Below are 12,751 nucleotides of genomic sequence, written 5' to 3' on the forward strand. Positions count from 1 at the left end.
CGAAAGCCTTATTACCCGTTTTAAATAGTTTTATAGTCTCATTATTGATTTTAAGTTGAATATTCTTACATTTTTGGTTAAAACAGATTATAATTGAATGTTAGCCTCGGGAAACGTGAAGCGAAAGCCATCTATTGACAAGAAAAGTTCATTTATAGTCACTCATTCCTTTGAAAGCGTTATTATTGGTTTTAAATGGATTTATAGTCTCATTATGGATTTTAAGTTCAATTTTCTTATAATTTTGGTTAAAACAGAATATAATTGAATGTTTACCTCGAGAAACGTGAAGCGAAAACCATCTATTGACAAGAAAAGTTCATTTATAGTTACTCATTCCTTTGAAACCGTTATTATTGGTTTTAAATGGATTTTAAATCTCATTATTGATTTTAAGTTCAATGTTCTTAAAATTTTGTTTAAAACAGAATATAATTGAATGATTGCCTTGAGAAACATGACGCGAAAACCATCCATTGACAACAAAAGTTTATTTATTGTCACTCATGCCTTCGGAAGCCTTATTACTCGTTTTAAATAGTTTTATAGTCTCATTGTTGATTTTAAGTTGAATATTCTTACATTTTTGGTTAACAAAGATTGTAATTGAAAGTTTGCCTCGGGAAACGTGAAGCGAAAGCCATCTATTGACAGAAAAGTTCATTTATAGTCACTCATTCCTTTGAAAGCGTTATTATTGGTTTTAAATGGATTTATAATCTCATTATGGATTTTAAGATCAATTTTCTTATAATTTTGGTTAAAACAGAATATAATTGAATGTTTACCTCGGGCAACGTGAGGCGAAAGCCATCTATTGGCAAGAAAAGTTCATTTATAGTCACTCATTCCTTTGAAAGCGTTATTATTGGTTTTAAATGGATTTATAATCTCATTATTGATTTTAAGTTCAATTTTCTTACAATTTTGTTTAAAACAGAATATAATTGAATGTTTGCCTCGTGAAACATGACGCGAAAACCATCCATTGACAACAAAAGTTTATTTATAGTAACTCATGCCTTCGGAAGCCTTATTACTCGCTTTAAATAGTTTTATAGTCTCATTGTTGATTTTAAGTTGAATATTCTTACATTTTTGGTTATCAAAGATTGTAATTGAATGTTTGCCTCGGGAAACTTGAAGCGAAAGCCATCTATTGACAAGAAAAGTTCATTTATAGTCACTCATTCCTTTGAAAGCATTATTGTTGGTTTTAAATGGATTTATAATCTCATTATTGATTTGAAGTTCAATTTGCTTAGAATTTTGGTTAAAACAGAATATAATTGAATGTTTGCCTCGAGAAACATGACGTGAAAGCCATCCATTGACAAGGAAAGTTTAGTTATAGTCACTCATGCCTTCGGAAGCCTTATTAATCGCTTTAAATGCTTTTATAGTCCCATTATTGATTTTATGTTGAATATTCTTACATTTTTGGTTAAGAAAGATTGTAATTGAATGTTTGCCTCGAGAAACATGAAGCGAAAGCCATCAATTGACAAGAAAAGTTCATTTATAGTCACACATTCCTTTGAAAGCGTTATTATTGGTTTTAAATGGATTTATAATCTCATTATGGATTTTAAGTTCAATTTTCTTATAATTTTGGTTAAAACAGAATATAATTGAATGTTTACCACGAGAAACGTGAAGCGAAAGCCATCTATTGACAAGAAAAGTGCATTTATAGTCACTCATTCCTTTGAAAGCGTTATTATTGGTTTTAAATGGATTTATAATCTCATTATGGATTTTAAGTTCAATTTTCTTATAATTTTGGTTAAAACAGAATATAATTGAATGTTTACCTCGAGAAACGTGAAGCGAAAACCATCTATTGACAAGAAAAGTTCATTTATAATCACTCATTCCTTTGAAAGCGTTATTATTGGTTTTAAATGGATTTATAATCTCATTATGGATTTTAAGTTCAATTTTCTTATAATTTTGGTGAAAACAAAATATAATTGAATGTTTACCTCGAGAAAGGTGACGCGAATGCCATCAATTGACAAGAAAAGTTTATTTATAGTCACTCATTCCTTCAGAAGCCTTATTACTCGCTTTAAATGCTTTTATAGTCTCATTATTGATTTTAAGTTGAATATTCTTTCATTTTTGGTTAACAAAGATTGTAATTGAATGTTTGCCTCTAGAAACGTGAAGCGAAAGCCATCTATTGACAAGAAAAGTTCATTTATAGTCACTCATTCCTTTGAAAGCGTTATTATAGGTTTTAAATGGATTTATAATCTCATTATTGATTTTAAGTTCAATTTTCTTATAATTTTGTTTAAAACAGAATATAATTGAATGTTTACCTCGACAAATGTGACGCGAAAGCCATCCATTGACAACAAAAGTTTATTTATAGTCACTCATGCCTTCGAAAGCCTTATTACCCGTTTTAAATAGTTTTATAGTCTCATTATTGATTTTAAGTTGAATATTCTTACATTTTTGGTTAAAACAGATTATAATTGAATGTTAGCCTCGAGAAACGTGAAGCGAAAGCCATCTATTGACAAGAAAAGTTCATTTATAGTCACTCATTCCTTTGAAAGCGTTATTATTGGTTTTAAATGGATTTATAGTCTCATTATGGATTTTAAGTTCAATTTTCTTATAATTTTGGTTAAAACAGAATATAATTGAATGTTTACCTCGAGAAACATGAAGCGAAAACCATCTATTGACAAGAAAAGTTCATTTATAGTTACTCATTCCTTTGAAACCGTTATTATTGGTTTTAAATGGATTTTAAATCTCATTATTGATTTTAAGTTCAATGTTCTTAAAATTTTGTTTAAAACAGAATATAATTGAATGATTGCCTTGAGAAACATGACGCGAAAACCATCCATTGACAACAAAAGTTTATTTATTGTCACTCATGCCTTCGGAAGCCTTATTACTCGTTTTAAATAGTTTTATAGTCTCATTGTTGATTTTAAGTTGAATATTCTTACATTTTTGGTTAACAAAGATTGTAATTGAAAGTTTGCCTCGGGAAACGTGAAGCGAAAGCCATCTATTGTCAAGAAAAGTGCATTTATAGTCACTCATTCCTTTGAAAGCGTTATTATTGGTTTTAAATGGATTTATAATCTCATTATGGATTTTAAGTTCAATTTTCTTATAATTTTGGTGAAAACAAAATATAATTGAATGTTTACCTCGAGAAAGGTGACGCGAATGCCATCAATTGACAAGAAAAGTTTATTTATAGTCACTCATTCCTTCAGAAGCCTTATTACTCGCTTTAAATGCTTTTATAGTCTCATTATTGATTTTAAGTTGAATATTCTTTCATTTTTGGTTAACAAAGATTGTAATTGAATGTTTGCCTCTAGAAACGTGAAGCGAAAGCCATCTATTGACAAGAAAAGTTCATTTATAGTCACTCATTCCTTTGAAAGCGTTATTATAGGTTTTAAATGGATTTATAATCTCATTATTGATTTTAAGTTCAATTTTCTTATAATTTTGTTTAAAACAGAATATAATTGAATGTTTACCTCGACAAATGTGACGCGAAAGCCATCCATTGACAACAAAAGTTTATTTATAGTCACTCATGCCTTCGAAAGCCTTATTACCCGTTTTAAATAGTTTTATAGTCTCATTATTGATTTTAAGTTGAATATTCTTACATTTTTGGTTAAAACAGATTATAATTGAATGTTAGCCTCGAGAAACGTGAAGCGAAAGCCATCTATTGACAAGAAAAGTTCATTTATAGTCACTCATTCCTTTGAAAGCGTTATTATTGGTTTTAAATGGATTTATAGTCTCATTATGGATTTTAAGTTCAATTTTCTTATAATTTTGGTTAAAACAGAATATAATTGAATGTTTACCTCGAGAAACGTGAAGCGAAAACCATCTATTGACAAGAAAAGTTCATTTATAGTTACTCATTCCTTTGAAACCGTTATTATTGGTTTTAAATGGATTTTAAATCTCATTATTGATTTTAAGTTCAATGTTCTTAAAATTTTGTTTAAAACAGAATATAATTGAATGATTGCCTTGAGAAACATGACGCGAAAACCATCCATTGACAACAAAAGTTTATTTATTGTCACTCATGCCTTCGGAAGCCTTATTACTCGTTTTAAATAGTTTTATAGTCTCATTGTTGATTTTAAGTTGAATATTCTTACATTTTTGGTTAACAAAGATTGTAATTGAAAGTTTGCCTCGGGAAACGTGAAGCGAAAGCCATCTATTGACAGAAAAGTTCATTTATAGTCACTCATTCCTTTGAAAGCGTTATTATTGGTTTTAAATGGATTTATAATCTCATTATGGATTTTAAGATCAATTTTCTTATAATTTTGGTTAAAACAGAATATAATTGAATGTTTACCTCGGGCAACGTGAGGCGAAAGCCATCTATTGGCAAGAAAAGTTCATTTATAGTCACTCATTCCTTTGAAAGCGTTATTATTGGTTTTAAATGGATTTATAATCTCATTATTGATTTTAAGTTCAATTTTCTTACAATTTTGTTTAAAACAGAATATAATTGAATGTTTGCCTCGTGAAACATGACGCGAAAACCATCCATTGACAACAAAAGTTTATTTATAGTAACTCATGCCTTCGGAAGCCTTATTACTCGCTTTAAATAGTTTTATAGTCTCATTGTTGATTTTAAGTTGAATATTCCTACATTTTTGGTTATCAAAGATTGTAATTGAATGTTTGCCTCGGGAAACTTGAAGCGAAAGCCATCTATTGACAAGAAAAGTTCATTTATAGTCACTCATTCCTTTGAAAGCATTATTGTTGGTTTTAAATGGATTTATAATCTCATTATTGATTTGAAGTTCAATTTGCTTAGAATTTTGGTTAAAACAGAATATAATTGAATGTTTGCCTCGAGAAACATGACGTGAAAGCCATCCATTGACAAGGAAAGTTTAGTTATAGTCACTCATGCCTTCGGAAGCCTTATTAATCGCTTTAAATGCTTTTATAGTCCCATTATTGATTTTATGTTGAATATTCTTACATTTTTGGTTAAGAAAGATTGTAGTTGAATGTTTGCCTCGAGAAACATGAAGCGAAAGCCATCAATTGACAAGAAAAGTTCATTTATAGTCACACATTCCTTTGAAAGCGTTATTATTGGTTTTAAATGGATTTATAATCTCATTATTGATTTTAAGTTCAATTTTCTTACAATTTTGTTTAAAACAGAATATAATTGAATGATTGCCTCGAGAAACATGACGCGAAAACAATCCATTGACAACAAAAGTTTATTTATAGTAACTCATTCCTTCGGAAGCCTTATTACTCGCTTTAAATAGATTTATAGTCTCATTGTTGATTTTAAGTTGAATATTCTTACATTTATGGTTATCAAAGATTGTAATTGAATGTTTGCCTCGGGAAACTTGAAGCGAAAGCCATCTATTGGCAAGAAAATTTCATTTATAGTCACTTATTCCTTTGAAAGCATTATTGTTGGTTTTAAATGGATTTATAATCTCATTATTGATTTGAAGTTCAATTTGCTTAGAATTTTGGTTAAAACAAAATATAATTGAATGTTTGCCTCGAGAAACATGACGTGAAAGCCATCCATTGACAAGGAAAGTTTAGTTATAGTCACTCATGCCTTCGGAAGCCTTATTAATCGCTTTAAATGCTTTTATAGTCCCATTATTGATTTTAAGTTCAATATTCTTACATTTTTGGTTAAGAAAGATTGTAATTGAATGTTTGCCTCGAGAAACATGAAGCGAAAGCCATCAATTGACAAGAAAAGTTCATTTATAGTCACTCATTCCTTTGAAAGCGTTATTATTGGTTTTAAATGGATTTATAATCTCATTATTGATTTTAAGTTCAATTTTCTTACAATTTTGTTTAAAACAGAATATAATTGAATGATTGCCTCGAGAAACATGACGCGAAAACCATCCATTGACAACAAAATTTTATTTATAGTCACTCATGCTTTCGGAAGCCTTATTACTCGCTTTAAATAGTTTTATAGTCTCATTGTTGATTTTAAGTTGAATATTCTTACATTTTTGGTTAACAAAGATTGTAATTGAATGTTAGCCTCGGGACATGTGAAGCGAAAGCCATCTATTGACAAGAAAAGTTCATTTATAGTCACTCATTCCTTTGAAAGCGTTATTATTGGTTTTAAATGGATTTATAAACTCATTATGGATTTTCAGTTCAATTTTCTTATAATTTTGGTTAAAACAGAATATAATTGAATGTTTACCTCGAGAAACGTGAAGCGAAAGCCATCTATTGGCAAGAAAAGTGCATTTATAGTCACTCATTCCTTTAAAAGCGTTATTATTGGTTTTAAATGGATTTATAATCTCATTATGGATTTTAAGTGCAATTTTCTTATAATTTTGGTTAAAACAGAATAAAATTGAATGTTTACCACGAGAAACGTGAAGCGAAAACCATCTATTGATAAGAAAAGTTCATTTATAGTCACTCATTCCTTTGAAAACATTATTATTGGTTTTAAATGGATTTATAATCTCATTATTGATTTGAAGTTTAATTTTCTTACAATTTTGGTTAAAACAGAATAAAATTGAATGTTTGCCTCGAGAAACGTGACGCGAAAGCCATCTATTGACAAGGAAAGTTTAGTTATAGTCAGTCATGCCTTCAGAAGCCTTATTAATCGCTTTAAATGCTTTTATAGTCTCATTATTTATTTTAAGTAGAATATTCTGTCATTTTTGGTTAACAAAGATTGTAATTGAATGTTTACCTTGAGAAACGTGAAGCGAAAGCCATCTATTGACAAGAAAAATTCATTTATAGTCACTCATTCCTTTGAAAGCGTTATTATTGGTTTTAAATGGATTTATAATCTCATTATTGATTTTAAGTTCAATTTTCTTACAATTTTGGTTAAAACAGAATATAATTGAATGTTTGCCTCGAGAAACGTGACGCGAAAGCCATCCATTGACAACAAAAGTTTATTTATAGTCACTCATGCCTGCGAAAGCCTTATTACCCGCTTTAAATAGTTTTATAGTCTCATTATTGATTTTATGTTGAATATTCTTGCATTTTTGGTTAAAACAGATTATAATTGATTGTTAGCCTCGGGAAACGTGAAGCAAAAGCAATCTATTGACAAGAAAAGTGCATTTATAGTCACTCATTCCTTTGAAAGCGTTATTATTGGTTTTAAATGGATTTATAATCTCATTATGGATTTTAAGTTCAATTTTACTATAATTTTAATTAAAACAGAATATAATTGAATGTTTACCTAGAGAAACGTGAAGCGAAAACCATCTATTGAGAAGAAAAGTTCATTTATAGTCACTCATTCCTTTGAAAGCGTTATTATGTGTTTTAAATGGTTTTCTAATCTCATTATGGATTTTAAGTTCAAGTTTCTTATAATTTTGGTTAAAACAGAATATAATTGAATGTTTACCTCGAGAAAGGTGACGCGAATGCCATCCATTGACAACAAAAGTTTATTTATAGTCACTCATGCCTTTGGAAGCCTTATTACCCGCTTTAAATAGTTTTATAGTCTCATTATTGATTTTAAGTTGAATATTCTTACATTTTTGGTTAAAACAGATTATAATTGAATGTTAGCCTCGGGAAACGTGAAGCGAAAGCCATCTATTGACAAGAAAAATTCATTTATAGTCACTCATTCCTTTGAAAGCGTTATTAATGGTTTTAAATGGATTTATAATCTCATTATTGATTTGAAGTTCAATTTTCTTAAAATTTTGGTTAAAACAGAATATAATTGAATGTTTGCCTCGAGAAACGTGACGCGAAAGCCATCCATTGACAAGGAAAGTTTAGTTATAGTCACTCATGCCTTCGGAAGCCTTATTAATCGCTTTATATGCTTTTATAGTCTCATTATTGATTGTAAGTTGAATGTTCTTACATTTTTGGTTAACAAAGATTGTAATTGAATGTTTTCCTCGAGAAACGTGAAGCGAAAGCCATCTATTGACAAGAAAAGTTCATTTATAGTCACTCATTCCTTTGAAAGCGTTATTATTGGTTTTAAATGGATTTATAATCTCATTATTGATTTTAAGTTTAATTTTCTTACAATTTTGTTTAAAACAAAATATAATTGAATGATTGCCTCGAGAAACATGACGCGAAAACCATCCATTGACAACAAAAGTTTATTTATAGTCACTCATGCCTTCGGAAGTTTTATTACTCGCTTTAAATAGTTTTATAGTCTCATTGTTGATTTTAAGTTGAATATTCTTACATTTTTGGTTAACAAAGATTGTAATTGAATGTTAGCCTCGGGAAACGTGAAGCGAAAGCCATCTATTGACAAGAAAAGTTCATTTATAGTCACTCATTCCTTTGAAAGCGTTATTATTGGTTTTAAATGGATTTATAATCTCATTATGGATTTTAAGTTCAATTTTCTTATAATTTTGGTTAAAACAGAATATAATTGAATGTTTACCACGAGAAACGTGAAGCGAAAGCCATCTATTGACAAGAAAAGTGCATTTATAGTCACTCATTCCTTTGAAAGCGTTATTATTGGTTTTAAATGGATTTATAGTCTCATTATGGATTTTAAGTTCAATTTTCTTATAATTTTGGTTAAAACAGAATATAATTGAATGTTTACCTCGAGAAACGTGAAGCGAAAACCATCTATTGATAAGAAAAGTTCATTTATAGTCACTCATTCCTTTGAAAACGTTATTATTGATTTTAATTGGATTTATAATCTCATTATTGATTTTAAGTTCAATTTTCTTACAATTTTGGTTAAAACAGAATAAAATTGAATGTTTACCTCGAGAAACGTGACGCGAAAGCAATCCATTGACAAGGAAAGTTTAGTTATAGTCACTCATGCCTTCGGAAGCCTTATTAATCGCTTTAAATGCTTTTATAGTCTGATTATTGATTTTAAGTTGAATATTCTGTCATTTTTGGTTAACAAATATTGTAATTGAATGTTTGCCTCTAGAAACGTGAAGCGAAAGCCATCTATTGACAAGAAAAGTTCATTTATAGTCACTCATTCCTTTGAAAGCGTTATTATAGGTTTTAAATGGATTTATAATCTCATTATTGATTTTAAGTTCAATTTTCTTATAGTTTTGTTTAAAACAGAATATAATTGAATGTTTACCTCGACAAATGTGACGCGAAAGCCATCCATTGACAACAAAAGTTTATTTATAGTCACTCATGCCTTCGAAAGCCTTATTACCCGCTTTAAATAGTTTTATAGTCTCATTATTGATTTTAAGTTGAATATTCTTACATTTTTGGTTAAAACAGATTATAATTGAATGTTAGCCTCGGGAAACGTGAAGCGAAAGCCATCTATTGACAAGAAAAGTTCATTTATAGTCACTCATTCCTTTGAAAGCGTTATTAATGGTTTTAAATGGATTTATAATCTCATTATTGATTTGAAGTTCAATTTTCTTAAAATTTTGGTTAAAATAGAATATAATTGAATGTTTGCCTCGAGAAACGTGACGCGAAAGCCATCCATTGACAAGGAAAGTTTAGTTATAGTCACTCATTCCTTTGAAAGCGTTATTATTGGTTTTAAATGGATTTATAGTCTCATTATGGATTTTAAGTTCAATTTTCTTATAATTTTGGTTAAAACAGAATATAATTGAATGTTTACCTCGAGAAACGTGAAGCGAAAACCATCTATTGACAAGAAAAGTTCATTTATAGTTACTCATTCCTTTGAAACCGTTATTATTGGTTTTAAATGGATTTTAAATCTCATTATTGATTTTAAGTTCAATGTTCTTAAAATTTTGTTTAAAACAGAATATAATTGAATGATTGCCTTGAGAAACATGACGCGAAAACCATCCATTGACAACAAAAGTTTATTTATAGTCACTCATGCCTTCGGAAGCCTTATTACTCGCTTTAAATAGTTTTATAGTCTCATTGTTGATTTTAAGTTGAATATTCTTACATTTTTGGTTAACAAAGATTGTAATTGAAAGTTTGCCTCGGGAAACGTGAAGCGAAAGCCATCTATTGACAGAAAAGTTCATTTATAGTCACTCATTCCTTTGAAAGCGTTATTATTGGTTTTAAATGGATTTATAATCTCATTATGGATTTTAAGTTCAATTTTCTTATAATTTTGGTTAAAACAGAATATAATTGAATGTTTACCTCGGGCAACGTGAAGCGAAAGCCATCTATTGGGAAGAAAAGTTCATTTATAGTCACTCATTCCTTTGAAAGCGTTATTATTGGTTTTAAATGGATTTATAATCTCATTATTGATTTTAAGTTCAATTTTCTTACAATTTTGTTTAAAACAGAATATAATTGAATGTTTGCCTCGTGAAACATGACGCGAAAACCATCCATTGACAACAAAAGTTTATTTATAATAACTCATGCCTTCGGAAGCCTTATTACTCGCTTTAAATAGTTTTATAGTCTCATTGTTGATTTTAAGTTGAATATTCTTACATTTTTGGTTATCAAAGATTGTAATTGAATGTTTGCCTCGGGAAACTTGAAGCGAAAGCCATCTATTGACAAGAAAAGTTCATTTATAGTCACTCATTCCTTTGAAAGCATTATTGTTGGTTTTAAATGGATTTATAATCTCATTATTGATTTTAAGTTCAATTTTCTTACAATTTTGTTTAAAACAGAATATAATTGAATGATTGCCTCGAGAAACATGACGCGAAAACCATCCATTGACAACAAAAGTTTATTTATAGTAACTCATGCCTTCGGAAGTCTTATTGCTCGCTCTAAATAGTTTTATAGTCTCATTGTTGATTTTAAGTTGAATATTCTTACATTTTTGGTTATCAAAGATTGTAATTGAATGTTTGCCTCGGGAAACTTGAAGCGAAAGCCATCTATTGACAAGAAAAGTTCATTTATAGTCACTCATTCCTTTGAAAGCATTATTGTTGGTTTTAAATGGATTTATAATCTCATTATTGATTTTAAGTTCAATTTTCTTACAATTTTGTTTAAAACAGAATATAATTGAATGATTGCCTCGAGAAACATGACGCGAAAACCATCCATTGACAACAAAAGTTTATTTATAGTAACTCATGCCTTCGGAAGTCTTATTGCTCGCTTTAAATAGTTTTATAGTCTCATTGTTGATTTTAAGTTGAATATTCTTACATTTTTGGTTATCAAAGATTGTAATTGAATGTTTGCCTCGGGAAACTTGAAGCGAAAGCCATCTATTGACAAGAAAAGTTCATTTATAGTCACTCATTCCTTTGAAAGCATTATTGTTGGTTTTAAATGGATTTATAATCTCATTATTGATTTGAAGTTCAATTTGCTTAGAATTTTGGTTAAAACAGAATATAATTGAATGTTTGCCTCGAGAAACATGACGTGAAAGCCATCCATTGACAAGGAAAGTTTAGTTATAGTCACTCATGCCTTCGGAAGCCTTATTAATCGCTTTAAATGCTTTTATAGCCCCATTATTGATTTTAAGTTGAATATTCTTACATTTTTGGTTAACAAAGATTGTAATTGAATGTTTGCCTCGAGAAACATGAAGCGAAAGCCATCAATTGACAAGAAAAGTTCATTTATAGTCACTCATTCCTTTGAAAGCATTATTATTGGTTTTAAATGGATTTATAATCTCATTATTGATTTTAAGTTCAATTTTCTTACAAGTTTGTTTAAAACAGAATATAATTGAATGATTGCCTCGAGAAACATGACGCGAAAACCATCCATTGACAACAAAAGTTTATTTATAATCACTCATGCTTTCGGAAGCCTTATTACTCGCTTTAAATAGTTTTATAGTCTCATTGTTGATTTTAAGTTGAATATTCTTACATTTTTGGTTAACAAAGATTGTAATTGTTATTATTGGTTTGAAATGGATTTATAATGTCATTATGGATTTTAAGTTCAATTTTCTTATAATTTTGGTTAAAACAGAATATAGTTGAATGTTTACCTCGAGAAACGTGAAGCGAAAGCCATCTATTGACAAGAAAAGTGCCTTTATAGTCACTCATTCCTTTGAAAGCGTTATTATTGGTTTTAAATGGATTTATAATCTCATTATGGATTTTAAGTTCAATTTTCTTATAATTTTGGTTAAAACAGAATATAATTGAATGTTTACCTCGAGAAACGTGAAGCGAAAACCATCTATTGAAAAGAAAAGTTCATTTATAGTCACTCATTCCTTTGAAAGCGTTATTATTGGTTTTAAATGGATTTATAATCTCATTATGGATTTTAAGTTCAATTTTCTTATAATTTTGGTTAAAACAGAATATAATTGAATGTTTACCTCGAGAAAGGTGACGCGAATGCCATCCATTGACAAGAAAAGTTTATTTATAGTCACTCATTCCTTCAGAAGCCTTATTACTCGCTTTAAATGCTTTTATAGTCTCATTATTGATTTTAAGTTGAATATTCTTTCCTTTTTGGTTAACAAAGATTGTAATTGCATGTTTGCCTCTAGAAACGTGAAGCGAAAGCCATCTATTGACAATAAAATTTCATTTATAGTCACTCATTCCTTTGAAAGCGTTATTATAGGTTTTAAATGGATTTATAATCTCATTATTGATTTTAAGTTCAATTTTCTTATAATTTTGTTTAAAACAGAATATAATTGAATGTTTACCTCGAGAAATGTGACGCGAAAGCCATCCATTGACAACAAAAGTTTATTTATAGTCACTCATGCCTTCGAAAGCCTTAT

This window comes from Theobroma cacao, chromosome 9, assembly GCF_053813885.1.
Source record: "Theobroma cacao isolate CCN51 chromosome 9, ASM5381388v1, whole genome shotgun sequence".
Taxonomy (NCBI): Eukaryota; Viridiplantae; Streptophyta; class Magnoliopsida; order Malvales; family Malvaceae; genus Theobroma; species Theobroma cacao.